Genomic DNA, 17,019 nt, shown 5'->3' on the forward strand with positions numbered 1-17,019 from the left:
GGTGGAGACATCTTCTCAGGCCACGCTGAGCTCACTTCCACAGATAAAACGCCTGTATGCAACACAGTTCATCAATTTAACTCCTGCACAATGCAGTTTGCCTGGCTGCCACACACAGCTAGCAGCAATTCCTGAAATAACTCACTACTGGCGCAGAGACCCGGATTTCACCGTCTGTTGCCCGCATTCGAACACCACTTGTAACATCGGGGGTTGGTTTAGCTTAAAGGTAGAGCTTACCAGTGAGCTGAGTCCACGCCAGATATGCAGTTTTAAGGGCTTGTAGGCCCACTTTTATTAAAGAAAGAAAATGTCCGATAACAGAAGAGTTGCCCACACAGGGGATTCAGCTTTCCACAGCAACAATGTAAGTTCAATCAAAAATACCAAGCCACCTGGCTCTCTTTAGCAGCACTGCTGCTCAGACTTATGCTTCAGCCCTCTCGGCTCTATAACAGAGTTCCTGTACACCCAGTACCTCAGCACTCTTTTTCAGCTTCCTTTTCCAGCCCACAGGCTTGGACCCTCTGTCTACTCTGACAGACCTGTGCAGACATGCACACTTCTCCCTTGCTTGCCTGGACTCCTCGGGAGGGTGGAGCTCAGATATATGGTCAGGTGTCTACAAATAGCCCAACACACACCTGACCAGTCAATATGCTGGTGGATCTCAAAATCTGGAGAAAGCTGCGAAAGCAGTTTTCTCCAGTCCACATTTATGCTCTGCAGCCTTGCACCAAGCAAATGTGCATATTCTGTGTCCACTTTAACCCCATTTTCATAGTGACAGGGACTCTCACCATTACAATATATATATATATATATATATATATATATATATATATATTAAATATACTGCAGCTAACTGAATAAGCTGCCTGCCTGCTCAATATAAATTACACTCTCTCTCCGTCCACGCCAACAACACACTACACGGGACATGCAGGCAGCCTTATATAGTGTGGGGCGTGGACTTAGTCCCCCTGAGCCAAGATTGGCAAAAGGCACCCTGTCTTTGGCCAATTATGGCTCTCTTAGCTGAGGGCGCTGGGATTGGCCAAAGCATGCAAGTCATGGTGCATGCTTTGGCCAATTATCATACAGCAATGCACTGCGCTCCCGAGGTGTATTGCAGGCCGTTACATGCCGCTCTAATTTGGCGCGAATGGCCCATAATGTTTGGTTTTTGAAGAACGGGCGAACAGCCAATGTTCGAGTCAAACTCATATTCGACTCGAACAGAAAGCTTATCCCTATTCACTACATGTCAGGGACAACCCATGCAATCCATACATACAAAGACACCAAAACAAATAAGTTCAGAAATTAAGTTATGTGTAATAAAATTGAATTACACAGGGAAAAAGTATTGAGCACATGAAGAAAGGAAGGCGCAAAAAGGCAGGAAAGCCAAGATACCAGCTGAAATCTATCAGTAATTAGAAAGCAATCCTGCCCCTTGTCAGTACAAATTAATATCAGCTGGTTCAGTCTCAACTGATGGCCTATAAAAAGGTGTCTCTTTACCAAGGTGTCACCTAAGAAACATCTCATGATAGGTAAAAGCAAAGAGCTCTCTCAAGACCTTTGCAATCTTTTTGTTGCAAAACATACTGATGGAATTATCAGAAGAGTTGTTCAAGGACCAAAGACAACTTGTGGCGAGCTCCAGAAAGACCTGGAATTAGCAGGTACAATTGTTTCAAAGAAAACAATAAGTAATGCACTCAGTCACCATGGCCTGTATGCACGCTTACGACGCAAGACTCCATTGCTGAAAAAAAGCATGCAACAGTTATGCCCTGTACACACGGTTGGATTTTCCGACGGAAAATGTGCGATCGGAGCTTGTTGTCGGAAATTCCGACCGTGTGCGGGCTCCATCGGACTTTTTCCATCGGATTTTCCGACACAAAGTTTGAGAGCAGGCTATAAAATTTTCCGACAACAAAATCCGATCGCGTCAATTCCGACCGTGTGTGGACAATTCCGACGCACAAAGTGCCAAGCATGCTCAGAAGAAATTCCGAGACGGAACAGCTCGGTCTGGTAAAATTAGCGTTCGGAATGGATATAGCACTTTCGTCAGGCTGCAATGTTTTAAATTGTTTAATGCAACGCACTCTGTTCTTCTTTATAATGTGAGAAGAATGAAGTTGTTTGCTGCTCAATATTCACACAGACTTCTCACAAACTTCTTTCTTTATTATTTCTCGTGATTTCATCAATATAATATTTTTATTTGTCACATCTGATTAAAAAATGTTTTTTTTTTTTTTTGGGTTATTATTTTTTTCAAGCCTGATTTTTTTTTTTTACTCCAGAATATTTTTGGGTGAGTTTTGTGCGTCAAGTTACCTCAACACCATTATTATCTTGTATTACCGTATTTAATCTCAAGGAGATTGTTTGGTGTTGGTGTCTCTTGTTAATTTCACATTGTATTTTTGAAATGTACCTGCCTCCTCACAAACAAACTGTCCTTTTTGAAGGAAAACACACATAGGCGTGTATAATTGAAACCAAAAAACCTTTATTAAGGGATCTGAACCAAACAAAGAGGGAGGCAACGCTGGAGAAACATCCGAAATTGGTGAAGTCTTTGGCCCCCAGGGCAGACATCAATTATTTCCTGCCAAAATTGGTGGCCTGAGGAGTCCATATATAAGGGAGTGCAGTCTGGTCCAGAAGTCCATGAGAATCACGAACAGCAGCAGATGACATCTGTGTCCCCAGGCTGTGGTCATACAACAGCCTGCATCTTTTGTCAGACCAGACTGAACCCAGGGCCATCACTCTCTGGTCTTCCTTCCACGCTTCCTTCCATGCTGTGTCTGTGGTGGTGGAGTTGTGGCAGGAGGAGGAGGAGAAGGATGGTCCAACTCACACAGGTGGGTATTGGGTGTGATTTCGCCCCTCACCCCCTTAGTTAAGGTTTTATAAAGAAGGTCCTCACACATGAGGTGTTGACCCTCCTGCATGCCCTGCAGTTTTGTGGCAGCCATGGAGGCAAAGGCCTCTTCAGGAATGGGGAAGGCTCTGAGGGACGCAGAAGCCTCCTGAATCAGCCCGAGTGCTGAATCCTGCATGTTACTCCCCTTCCTCCGTCTTTTGTTTGGAAGGCGGAGGGGATGGACCTGTGATTTTGTCAGGCTCCTACTGGGCCCGGCCTTCTCCTGGCTGCCACTTAGCCCGCCTCCTCCTGTCTGCCACTAACCCCCACCTCCTCCTGGCTGCCACATTCCACAGCCTCCTCCTGGCTGAGGTCTTCCTGTGTATGAAAAAGGGACATCGTTTTAGTTTTTTCTTCATCAATCACACACAATTTTCATCTCATGACTGTTACAAATTGAATGTTAACAAATATAACATACTAGCATTCTGAGCCCAGCATTTTTCATTCTTGTCCCTATTATTTTTGCCCACTACTGTCTATTGATATGTAAAACACTTTATTAAATCAGCAATTAGTGATCAATAATAACATCCAGTAAACATCATTTATTTCTTGACCAGAAATCTGTAGAACAATGCTATACCTGACTCCAGCTGGGCTCCTCCGCTTCTTCTTGGCTGGAAGTCCCAGGTTGGACATCGAAAGCCTCAGCTGGGGTGGAAGATAGGGTGGAAGGAAGAGTGGAAGGAAGGGTGAAGAGGGATTCCCTGACTTCAGTCTGGTCTGACAGAAATCGCAGTCTCTCATAGTACCACAACCTGGGGACATAAACGTCATCTGCTGCAGTTCCGGATCTCTGGGAATCCGTGACGTTCTTGCGCTCCCTAAGATAAGTGCTCCTCAGGCCACCAATTTTTACTTTTAAATAGGAGATGGTTGCCGTGGGGACCACCAGCTTCACCAACTCCAGTAGTTTCTCCAGCGCTGCCTGCCTCTTTTGTTTATTATTATACTGCGGGTGTTTGATCTGCCACAGACAGGGCAGCTCCCTGTATTTTTCTATGAACAGGGGGAGGAAGTTGTGGTCATTGAAGCCATCCATTTTATCTGCAAGACACAAGACAAGATAAACCCTAAGGTCAGGCTAAAGTCTCCTAATCTTCTCCCAATATAAGCCTCAATTTCTAAGCAGTATAGGCCCAAGTTTAAATGTTACCTTCGTTATCACGATCGGTGCTTCCGATACTCCTTCCTCCGCTCGCAGATCGTATGTAAGACGCATGTGTGTTAAGCTTTATATACACTGCGCATGCGTGAAACTCCGTCCGCCCCTGACGTTCTTTCTAGTCTATTCCCCGCCCCTTCTCTTTCGGCGCAGTGGGGGAAAAGCACATGGCGGAGACACAGCAGGTGTGTGCTAATTACAGCAACGAGGAGGAGGAGGAGGAAAGTCCAGAGCCAGAAACCTCCCGATCCCGGAGGAGACGATTTTAAGGCCTCTGTCAGGGAAAGCCCTCTTGCAAATATCCCAGCAAACTAAAGTTTAAAGGAATGCCTGTGCATAAAAGCGCCTTCCGGCGCTCGCGCCCGCGCAATAACGCCAATAGCGCGCATGGGCGTACGCGCATGCGCAATAGTGCCAGTAGCGGCGCACTGGCCCCGTAACAGCACTTGGCGCCAAAGGAGGCTATTTAAAGGGGACTGTTCCTCTGCTGCCTTGCTGTCCGGTCTACAGCATTCCTGAAGACCCCTACTGCCCTGTTACTTTGCATTTGCTACCTGATACCTGTTGGACTGTTCCTGACTACTCCATTTGCTGCCTGCCCTGATCCCGGCTTTTGGACTTTGACTACTCTGTTTTCTGCCCGCCCTGATCTCAGCTTTTGGACTTGACTACTCTCTTGGATTTACCTTCTGTACCTGCTCTGCCCGCCAGTGTCTGACCCGGCTTGCCTGTACCCTGCTGTCTACATCCTGCTGCTGGACTACAAGACACCTCCCTGCTGTCTACATCCTGCTGCTGGACTACAAGACACCTCCCTGCTGTCTTCATCCTGCTGCTGTACTACAAGACACCTCCCTGCTGTCTACATCCTGCTGCTGGACTACAGGTCACCTCCCTGCTGCCTACATCCTGCTGCCGGACTACAGGACACCTTCCAGCTGACTACCTGATTCAGCTCCCTGCTCCAGCCTTCCAGTCAGGCACTTGTGCCCCTTTGCACTCTCGAGCCCCTGTCATCACTACCAGGGGTTCCCGAGTCGGAGGTATACGAGAGGCCGTTCCCTGCATTCCGGGCTCTACTTACCAGGTACGTGACAGTACCGGACAGCCATGTCCGAGCCCGCGCAGGGGACGTCGCCCATGGAGGACCTATGCCATCATCTGGCTGGACTTACACAAGCTGTCAAAGACTTACAAAGCGGTTATAAGCAACTAGAGGAGCGTGTCCAAGTTCTCTCTAATCCAGCTCCGGGTCCATCTGCTGCTCCCTCCATGGTCATGCTGCCGCCTGAACCCAAAGTACCTACACCAGAAAGGTTTTCCGGGGACCGCAGTAAATTTAGGGCATTCCGTAATGCCTGCAAACTCTTTTTTTGCATTACAACCCAGGACTTTTTCTTTAGAAACCACTAAAGTAGGGTTTGTCATCTCCCTCCTACTAGGCGAACCCCAGGCATGGGCCCATCATCTTCTGGAGCAGAAGAACAATTGCCTCGATCACTTGGGAACCTTCTTCCAAGCCATTGTACTCCTATATGAAGATTCACAACAGGCAGCCACCGCCGAAGCAGCACTGTTCTCGCTTCAGCAGGGCCGTAGGGCAGCGGAGGACTATGCATCTGAATTCAGATGTTGGAGTTCCGACACAAACTGGAACGACACCGCCCTACGCTACCAGTTTCGCATGGGACTTTCTGAACCATTAAAAGATGAATTAGCCTGGGTTGGCATTCCTGCCACACTTGAAGACCTTATCAACCTGTCAATTCAAATTGATAGACGTTTAAGAGAACGCAGGGCTGAACGCGCAACTGGGCCCTCTCGCCCAGTGTGGATGCTACCACGTGTACCTAATCCTCCTGCACACTCCTCTACTGACACCTCTGAACCGATGCAACTCGGCCTGATCCTTCCTTCTCTTACCCCTGAAGAAAGACAGCGCCGGCGGGCCAACAACCCCTGCCTGTATTGCGGGGAATCTGGACATTACGTGAGGACTTGTCCAGCAAGGACCTGTAAGCATTCTACTCTCTCTTAAACTTCCTTATCTGCTATGTTTAACAGTAACACTCACCTGGCTGTCCCCATCTCTCTGCAGCTTCCAGGAGGGAACATCCAGGCAACCGCTATAATTGATTCCGGAGCCTGCAGCGGATTTATGGACTTATCCTTTGCTCACAAGTTCCAGATTCCTCTACGACCCAGAGCACAGGGACTGTCTGTACATCTGGCCGACGGATCGGCTATTAAATCTGGGCCCGTAACACAAGAGACAGTTCCTCTAGACACCATCATTTCTGACAACCATCGAGAAGTACTCCGCCTTGACATCATTGAGTCACCCCTGTTTCCCATCATACTGGGCATGCCCTGGCTCAAAGCTCACAACCCACAGATTGACTGGTCTACTGGAAACATCAGCTTTCTCTCTCCCTACTGCTGTCAACATTGCCTACAAGGTTTTACTACCATTCCATCTCCCCTGCTTTGTCTTGAAACCGATGTTGAAAACTGCCAAAATGTTCAAGAAGCGTACCATGACTTCCTGGATGTGTTCAGTCGGAAAGGGGCAGAAGCACTTCCCCCACACAGACCCTATGACTGCCCAATCAAACTTCTTCCCGGGGCAGAGGTCCTCTTTGGGCGAATCTTTCCCTTAACCGCGCTGGAGCTTGGTACACTTAAAAAATACATCGATGAGAATCTGGAGAAGGGGTTTATACGGCCTTCCACTTCACCAGCTGGAGCAGGAATCTTCTTCGTGGAGAAAAAAGACCATTACCTACGCCCTTGCGTAGACTACCGGGACATTAATAAGATTACAATTAAAAATCGGTACCCCTTACCCTTGGTACCCGAACTATTCCAGAGGCTGGGAAGTGCAGCCATATTCACCAAACTTGACCTTCGGGTCCGGATCCGAAGCGGGGACGAATGGAAGACTGCTTTCCGCACCCGATTCAGACACTTTGAATACTTGGTAATGCCTTTTGGGTTATGCAATGCTCCCGCCACGTTCCAGCACTTCGTGAATGACATTTTCAGAGACTATCTTGATCTGTTCGTCATAGTATATCTGGACGATATCCTGATCTTTTCCTCTTCCCTGTCTATTCATCAAGAGCATGTCAAGAAAGTTCTAGCTCAGCTCCGCCAACATGGCCTGTACGCCAAACCCGAAAAGTGTGAATTTGAAGGCCAAAGCATTCAGTTTCTGGGTCTGATTATTTCCATAGATGGTATCAAGATGGATCCGCAGAAGGTCTCTGCCATCTTGGAATGGCCAGCTCCGACAGACAAAAAGGGAGTACAGCGCTTTGTGGGATTTTCAATTTTTTACCGTAGATTCATCAAGGGATTCTCTTCCATAATCGCTCCCATCACAAGACTGACTCGTCAAGGCACCCGGTTCCAATGGTCTCCTGAGGCTCAAGCTGCTTTTACTTCCCTGAAAGATCAATTCGTGTCGGCCTCTGTCCTGAAGCACCCCGATCCGGCTTTACCCTACATATTGGAAGTAGATGCTTCCGAGATAGCGGTGGGAGCAGTACTCTCACAGAGACAGGGCCCCAAGGCCTTATTGCACCCAGTGGCATTCTTCTCCCGCAAGTTAACTGAACCCGAAAGAAATTACGATGTTGGGGACAGGGAGCTACTAGCAACCAAAGCCGCACTTGAGGAATGCTGCTACCTCCTGAAGGGGGCGGCTCATCCTATTCTGGTGTACACTGACCACAAGAACCTGGAGTACCTGAAGGTCGCCAAAAGGTTGAAACCACGCCAGGCCAGATGGGCACTTTTCTTCTCCAGGTTCACTTTCCACATCACTTACAGACCAGGATCAAAGAATACCAAACCTGATGCTCTGTCCAGAATGTTCAGTGAACCTGAAGCTCCGTCTTCCCCAGATACCATCCTTGCTCCTGGGAACTTTCATATGCTTCAAGAAGATTTGCTGTCCCAAATTAGACAGGCATCTTCAGCAACTCCCCTTCCAGCAGATGTCACTCTACAGTCCAGAGATGAACTACTATGGTACAAGGATAAAATCTTTGTACCCCAACAAACACGGGTTGCTGTTCTCAAATCTTGCCACGATCACAAATTAGCTGGCCACTTCGGGATACGCAAGACCTCCAAACTGCTCCAACGCACATTTTGGTGGCCTCAGCTAGGGGAGGATTGTAAACTCTACGTGGAATCATGCACTACCTGCATCCAAAATAAGGGCAGCAAGACCGGGACGTGGGGGTTGCTAAGACCTCTTCCTGTTCCAGACAGACCATGGAGGATGATCTCCATGGATTTTATCGTTGAATTACCACCATCTGAGGGCTACACCACTATTTTCGTAGTGGTTGACAGACTTTCCAAAATGAGCCACTTCTTACCCATGAAAGGTACCCCCTCTGCTTCAGAGACTGCGAGAGTCTTTATTAAAGAAATTGTAAGGCTCCATGGCATACCAGCAAACATAGTGTCCGATCGAGGGGTACAATTTATTTCCAAGTTCTGGAGAGCTCTATGTCGATCCTTGGAAATTGACCTCTCCTTCTCTTCTGCTTACCATCCTCAGACTAATGGTCAGACTGAATGAACTAACCAGACCCTGGAGCAATACTTACGGTGCTATTCCTGTTTTTCCCAAGATGACTGGGTTCCTCTATTACCTCAGGCTGAATTCGCCTACAATAACTCTGTTCACTATGCAATTAATCAGTCTCCATTTTTTGCAAACTATGGTTTCCATCCTTTGTTTTTGTCCAACAATATCCCAGAGTGTTCGATGCCAGCTGTCCAGGAAACTTTGAGTTTTTTCAGTACTAACAACAGGCTACTTCAAGAGACCATGTCGAAGACTCAGGAACGGAACAAGATGACTTTTGATAAGAAGAGGAGAGGGGAGCTTAATCTGAAGATAGGGGATCTTGTCTGGCTGTCTACCCTGAATCTGAAGTAGGCATGCCCTTCCAAGAAATTGGGCCCTAAGTTTGTGGGTCCCTTCCCAGTGATAAGGAAGATCAACAATGTGGCTTACGAATTAAAATTACCGGAGTCGTTTCATATTCATCCAGTCTTTCATGTCGCCCTTCTTAAACCTTCAGTTCCGGATCCTTTCCTTCACCGAAACACTGGTCCTCCTGAACCTGTACTCATTGACGGTGAGGAGGAATTTGAAGTGGAATCAATCATAAATTGCCGGAGAAGACGCAACCAGATTCAATATCTGGTCAAATGGAAAGGGTACGGTCCTGAGGATAACTCCTGGGAGCCAGAGGCTAACATCCACGCCAAAAGATTAATTCTAGCCTTTAAGAGAGCTCATCCTAGTAAAATGGCCCAGTTGGGCATCCGGAGGCTGCCCATTGGAGGGGGGCAATGTCAGGGAAAGCCCTCTTGCAAATACCCCAGCAAACTAAAGTTTAAAGGAATGCCTGTGCACAAAAGCGCCATCCAGCGCTCGCGCGCGCAATAGCGCCTATAGCGCCAATAGCGGCATGGGCGTACGGGCATGCGCAATAGCGCCAATAGCGGCGCACGGGCGGGTGCACGCACGCGCCCCCTGTAACAGCACTTGGCGCCAAAGGAGGCTATTTAAAGGGGACTGTGCCTCTGCTGCCTTGCTGTCCGGTCTACAGCATTCCTGAAGACCCCTACTGCCCTGTTACTTTGCATTTGCTACCTGATACCTGTTGGACTGTTCCTGACTACTCCGTTTGCTGCCTGCCCTGATCCCGGCTTTTGGACTTTGACTACTCTGTTTTCTGCCCGCCCTGATCTCAGCTTTTGGACTTGACTACACTCCTGGATTTACCTTCTGTACCTGCTCTGCCCGCTAGTGTCTGACCCGGCTTGCCTGTACCTTGCTGTCTACATCCTGCTGCTGGACTACAAGAAATCTCCCTGCTGTCTACATCCTGCTGCTGTACTACAAGACACCTCCCTGCTGTCTACATCCCGCTGCTGGACTACAGGTCACCTCCCTGCTGCCTACATCCTGCTGCCGGACTACAGGACACCTTCCAGCTGACTACCTGATTCAGCTCCCTGCTCCAGCCTTCCAGTCAGGCACTTGTGCCCCTTCGCACTCTCGAGCCCCTGTCATCACTACCAGGGGTTCCCGAGTCGGAGGTATACGAGAGGCCGTTCCCTGCATTCCGGGCTCTACTTACCAAGTACGTGACAGCCTCAAATATGTCCTTTGGGGAGATGTTGGAGATGGTCGACATACTGAAGAGGGCTGACTATGACGGACCTTACCCTAACCCCAATGTCAGAAAGGCCAAGATCATGGCGAAAGTAGTCAAGAGTCTGCACAGGAGTTTTGGGGTACGACGATCCAAGGATCAACTCAGGAAGCGGTGGTCGGACCTCAAATTAAGGGAGCACGATCAGTATAGAAGGATCAGGAGAGTGCTGCAAAATAGTAAGCAGTTGTCCTGTGTTCCTATTCTTGATTTTTCTAATGTTCGTGCTGCTCCATGTGCTTTTCTTTACTGTTGTACAGTTTAAAATGGCAACTTTCATGTTCATGGGCATATTATTCGTTCGTATGAAACATTGTTCGTTTGGCATAGAAAACACCATGTTTTGGACATATGCATTTTGAATACATTTTTGCTAGCCTAGTTCTCTACAAATAATTTTGATGTCTAGATGGGTTTGTAACTAGAATGAACTGCAAACTAGATTCTGTGTAAGGAGAGGACACTCAGCAGCTGTTTACACATCTGGACACAGGAGCACTAGCGTGGGACACAAGAACACCCTTTTTATTAGGGGGTCCCACACAGGTGCTCCAGTGTATACTATAGGGGTGACTCCATCTGTGAAGCTTGTACAAAACAGGTAAGTATTCAAGCTTGACAAAGGAAAAAAATAATTCTTCATCTTGGAACTCTGCCAAAAGAGACAATTGTACCCCACTTCCAAGCAATGTTTCATATTCCTATTTGTGCCACCAAATATCTGTGTGCTAAGTATACCTTTTTTTTTTACATAGGGAAGAAAAGACTCGGAGGACACCACTCATCAGAAGAGACAACAGACCCCCCACCTCAGGAAGAAGGAGAAATCCCCCAAAGCCAACAGGAGGAGGAGGAAAGAGACGTAAATGAAATAGTCACCACAACAGGTGAGTGTCTGCGACCACAGGCTCAGGTAAGAGATGGATGCCTGCATATTTATAATACATGGTGTGTTTTTGTTTCTATATTTTTAGGTGATCGTGATGTTGTGGATGAAGGACATTTCCCCAGTGAAAGTGCACAGATCCTGATCGGGGAGATCATGGGGTGTAATAGGGACTTGGAAAACATCCAGAAAAACATCAATGATGTTCAAAACAAAATGAAGAACATCATTGATGTTTTAGGGAGAGTTTAAAACACCTCCAAATTCCTGACTTTTTATTTGTTTTTTGAATAGAAACATTTTTTGCACCTTTTTTGACATATTCTCGAAAAGCCAAATTTTGAAGATGCACACAATGTGTCAACATGTGCTATCTGTCATCACGGGAGATCAATGGACGCGTTTTGTGGGTGCAACCCCTTCCTCAATAATAAAGTAGCTGAGAGGAAGGGGCTGCACCCCAAAAACATGTCCCTTGATCCCCCATGATGGCAGCTAGCACATGTTGACATTCGGCAATTTGTTTTTTCCAGGGGTGATTTCACCCCGTCTGAACGCAATATCAAACACAGTTTATAAATACTCATGTCTGATATTGCCTTCCATTTCTATCAAAGTTGAACTTTGTAAGTTCCAGATTTGTGTATTTCTTGTAGGTTTTAAACATTCCAGTTTTACCTTAAATGGACATTTTTACTTTTATTAATGTGACCCAAAAACGGAAAATGGTATACTCACCTTTCCGTAATTTTCCTTTCCTGTCATATCTTCATGGCAGCATACACTTTGGGTTGTGACTCCGCCCCTCACAACCTGATAGGACCACATAGCTATAAGTTGTAAAGATGGCCCCCGCCCCAGTATTCTCCGTATATATCACCTCAGATGGGTGGGAGATTGTATGCTGCCATGAAGATACGACAGGAAAGGAAAATTTCGGAAAGGTGAGTATACAATTTTCCGTTTTCCTGTCGCATCATGGCAGCATACACTTTGGGGAGCAACTCGCAAAGACTGGGTGGGAATTCAAACTAAGTTTATTAACAAAGAACAGAAGAATTGGCTTAGATAACGGATCTTCCTAAATCCACTGTGGATAAGCAGGCGGAATCCACCTTGTAATGGGACATAAAGGTGCTCCTGGAAGACCAGGTGGCCGCTCTGCAAATTGTCTCCGCCGAGACTCGACAATATGCTGCCCAGGAGGTTGCCACTGCCCTAGTGGAGTGTGCCCTTAAGCCCTCAGGTACTTGATGATTGCTTAGTGAGTAGGCCTTTTTGATGGTCTTCACCAGCCATGATGCAATGGTGCGTGAGGATGCCGCTTGACCTCTCTTGAATCCATGCGGAATGATTAGAAGACTTTCAGTCTTCCTGATGGATCTGGTAGCTGAAAGATACTCCAGGACATTACCCTTGACGTCCAGAGGGTGAGGGTCGCCTTGTTCCGTACTGAGGGCTGGAAGGTTAATCTCTTGGTTGAAGTGAAAGGACGAGGATACCTTGGGGATGAACCGGTCCGAAGGTTTCAAAACTAACCTGTCTGGCAATACAATCAGATATGGATCACTGGCCATTAAGGCTTGCATCTCTGACACCCTCTTAGCCGATGTTATGGCTATCAGGAATGAGACTTTCAGCGTCAGATCCCATAAGGATATGTTCTCATTAGGAAAAAAGGGGTCCTCAGATAAAGCTTCCAGTACGACTGAGAGGTCCCAGACTGGGAAGGAAGGTTTCCTAGGCGGCCTCAGCTTTAGACAGGCCCTTTGAAACTGAACCACAAGGGGATCTTGTGCCCATCTGACTCCTGTCAAGGCGGACAGGGCCGAGACTTGGACCTTTAAGGTACTTGATCTAAGGCCCTTCTCTAGGCCTAACTGAAGAAACTCCAGGACCTGTGACACCCATGGTGAGGATGGGTTCCAACCTTGCTGTTGAGCGAAGGCGGTAAACTTCTCCCAGACTCGCCTGTAAGTATTATTCGTGGTAGGCCTCCTGGCCTGGAGAAGGGTATCCGCCACCCTCTGGGAACAGCCTTGCTCTAGGTACCTAGCCCTTTCAGTCTCCAAGCCATCAAATGTAGCTTCTCCGGGTTCGGGTGAAGAAGATGACCTTGGGAGAGTAGGTCTGGCGACAACGGAAGGGGCAGGGGATCTGCCGTATTCAGCTGCATCAGAGTGGTAAACCATGGCCTCCTTGGCCAGAAGGGAATCACTGCCACCACCAGTGCCGATGACTCCTTGAGTCTCAGGAGAAACCTCGCTATGAGAGGAGTTGGAGGGAAGATGTATCCCAGCTGGAAGTTCCAGGGGTGCAGGAGACAATTCGCCCCCTCCGCCAAAGGGAATGGTATTCTTGATAGGAATCTCCGGCATTTCGCATTCTCTGGGGTTGCCGCCAGGTCTATCTCTGGTGAACCCCAAGTCCGGGATATGAGGGCGTAGGCCTGTGGGTTCAGAGACCACTCGTGGTTGGAGGTGAAATTCCTGCTCAGCGAGTCGGCCAGCACATTCTGGACTCCAGGAACATAGATTGCCCTTAGGCTTAACAGGTTCACTTGTGCCCACTCTAGAACAGGACGGACCTCCTGCAACATGGACCTGCTTCTGGTGCCCCCCTGCCTGTTGACATAGGCAACCGCAACCTTGTTGTCCATTCTCAGAAGAACATGTCTTCCTCTCAAGAGGGAGCTGAAGGACAGGAGTGCCTGGAGTGCTGCTCTCATTTCTAACAACATTTGACACTGTGTCCTGTGCCCTGAATGGCCAGCGGCCTTGAGCCGCAAAGTGCTGATGGTGAGCTCCCCACCCCTGCAGACTGGCATCTGAAGTCACCGTCTCCTGGAGAGGGGTGATAATGTTCTTGCACCTTCTTAAGTTGCGAGGCCGAGTCCACCACAGCAATGATTGCTTCACCTCCTGAGGGATGTGAATCGACTGGGACATTGAAACCCTGTTCCACTGGCGCAGGAAGGAAATCTGGAAAGGCCTCGAGTTCCACTGCGCCCACTAAACCATCAGAATGGTGGATGCCAAAGAGCCCAGGATACTGAGGCATGTTCTGGCTGGTAGCCTCTTGGCCGAGATAGCCTTCTTCACCTTCTGAATCAGGGGAGGAATCTTCTCCTCTGGAAGCTCCACCGTGTTCTCTCTCGTGTCCAGCTCGGCCCCTAAAAAGACCATTCTCTGAGTGGGATGGATACTGCTTTTCTCCCAGTTTATCAGCCACCCTAGAGACTGTAAGGTGGAGACCAGGATTCCCCCATGCTGGATGAAAGACTCCTTGTTGTCCGAGAGAAGCAGGATGTGGTAATGGTGGACTCTCAATCCCCTCTCTCTCAAGTGGGCTATCACGGGCAATAGGACTTTCGTGAACGTCCTGGGTGCGGTGGAGATTCCAAACGGAAGACTTCGGAATTGGAAGTGCCAGCTGTTTATCGTAAATCTGAGGAATCTCTGGAACTCTGCGTGAATCGGGATATGTAAGTATGCGTCTCGAAGATTGATCGAGAGCATCCACTCTCCCCGATTTATCGCCTGGAGAATTGATTGAAGGCTCTCCATCCTGAATGTTTCTACCCGAATTGACCGGTTGAGTTTCTTTAGGTCCAGGACGGGACGAAAGTCCCCTGACTTTTTCCTTAACAGGAAGAGTGGGGAATAGAAACCTTGACCTCTTTGAGATGGTGTGACATCCACTATTGCTTGTTTCCTTAACAGGTCCTGGATATACTGGACCAAGGACAGCCTTTTCTCTTTGGAAGGAGGAAGTTTGGTTGCGCAGAAGTGAACCCTTGGGGGGCGGTTCTTGAACGACCACCTGTGCCCGACCCGGATGGTGGATACTGTCCATGGATCTTTTATCAATTCTGCCCAAACCAACCTGAAACTTGTGAGCCTGGTACCCACTACCGCTGGTTGGGCGGGCGTACCTTCAAAAAGGTTTCTGTTCATTGGAGGCCGGGGTCTTGGTTTTTTGGAATTTGAGGAAGGACGTCTGAGGGTTCTTCCAAGTTCTCCTGTACTCCTTCCCAGGTCTATAGGATTTTGCATCCCTGTATCTCTCCGGGAGATTGCGCTTGAAGGAAGGCGCTCTCTGCTGTTTTGGTCTTCTGTCTGAAGGGATAAGACCAGACTTCCCGCCTGTCACTTTGGATATTGCTGTATCCAGCTTTGCTCCAAAGAGGTTAACTCCATCATATGGAATCCTGCACCAGTTGGACTTTGAGGCCAGGTCGGCTGACCAGGGTTTAAGCCACAACGCCCTCCTGGCCATTACCGTGGCTAACATAGATCTCGAAGCGGACCTAATGGTATCCACCAAGGCTTCCGCCACGAAGTCCCCTGCGAGACTGAGTTTCTTGTAGGGCTTTAACGATCTGGTCTTGATCTGCGCCTTCGGCCACGAGTTTCGCAGTGTTTGCAGACCACCCGGAAATAGCTTTCCCGACGGATGGGAAGGATGCGCAGGAGACTGACGTCTACGAGCAGGGGATCTTCTGTAATGGGAGTAGGAATGGCTCCTCCTACGGCTTCCCCTGTGGGCTGAGCGACTTCTGCCGCGTGAGCGGCTTCACCTATGGCTGGAGCGGCTCCTCCTGCGCAAGGTCTCTCTTCGCCTTGATTTTGACGATCTTGACGACCTGGTAGGGCTGGCCAATTAGGCAGCATTAGTACGATCCTGTTCTCTTTTTCAATCTTCACTACTTACCATGAACATCCCCCCCTTACCTATTGGGCTGATGGTGATCTGCTGGGGCAGCGGTCTCCATTGCAAGGATACTGTGATTCCCTGGAGGGATACAGGCAAGTATAAACATGCAAGCAAAAAACCATCAAGGAACCAGGGAAGAGAAAAACACTTACCCCAAGGAGGGAGCGATCAGAGGTGAGGCAGAGCTGATAGCAGAGTTTGATAGCAGTGTCAGGAATGCTCAAGAAGGCTTGAGGCATCAGAAACTGACATTCTGAGCCTTTTAAAAGCATCGCCATGGCCGCTGGGGTCACGTCCCGCCTGCACATGCGCAGTAGCGCCGAGCCGCGCTCGGCGCCATCTTGGAACCTGGCGAACCTGCCAGGACGCCCTAAAAACACTCACTGCGCATGCGCGGAAGCGCCGAGATGCCCGACCGCACAGGGAAGAGACAGAGGAGTACCACAATGCCCAGCAAGCTGCACCAGAAAGTGGGAGAGGCAGATGAAGACCGCTGCACACAACTAAGCCTGTTTAAGGCTTATACTGAAGCAGCATATACCCATGAGATCACCAGAGTGGGGTTCCTTCCATCTAGCTCATTTAGAGGCTGTACAGGCAAGGACTTCCACCCAGGAGAGGCTAGAACCTGGCTGGGGCGAATTCGGTAAGGGGGTGCTTCTGACATCTTCAGTCCTTCAGGTGAGGAAAAATAAGAGAATACTGGGGCGGGGGCCATCTTTACAACTTATAGCTATGTGGTCCTATCAGGTTGTGAGGGGCGGAGTCACAACCCAAAGTGTATGCTGCCATGATGCGACAGGAAAAATTGTTATACAACAAACATGTTGGTTTGTTTTAAAAACCTTTTATAAATGCACATGTGATTGTGCTTGTATTAAAAAGATTGATAATCAAGAATGTGTGGATTCTTCTTTCAATGCTCCAAAACTTTTTTTGTGGTAAAATTGGTGGTTTCTGTGACAATGGGGGTTATTTCCTAAGGGAAAATCCACTTTGCACTACAAGTGCAGTTTCAGTGCAGTCTCAAGTGCACTTGTAGTGTAAA

The 17,019-nt window shown here is 48.4% G+C and overlaps 1 long non-coding RNA gene across 9 annotated transcripts in view; it reads left to right on the plus strand.

Moving 5' to 3' along the window:
- The window catches only part of LOC141144974 (uncharacterized), a 533,505-nt gene extending 516,734 nt beyond the window's left edge, over positions 1-16,771 (plus strand). For all 9 annotated transcript variants that reach the window (XR_012244487.1, XR_012244492.1, XR_012244488.1 and 6 more), the window contains 2 exons: positions 11,125-11,256; positions 11,344-16,771. This is a non-coding gene — a long non-coding RNA (uncharacterized lncRNA). The remainder of the gene's footprint in view (positions 1-11,124; positions 11,257-11,343) is intronic.
- Positions 16,772-17,019: the final 248 nt, after the last annotated feature.

The sequence above is a fragment of the Aquarana catesbeiana genome, linkage group LG05 (genome assembly GCF_042186555.1).
Source record: "Aquarana catesbeiana isolate 2022-GZ linkage group LG05, ASM4218655v1, whole genome shotgun sequence".
In the NCBI taxonomy this organism is placed as follows: domain Eukaryota; kingdom Metazoa; phylum Chordata; class Amphibia; order Anura; family Ranidae; genus Aquarana; species Aquarana catesbeiana.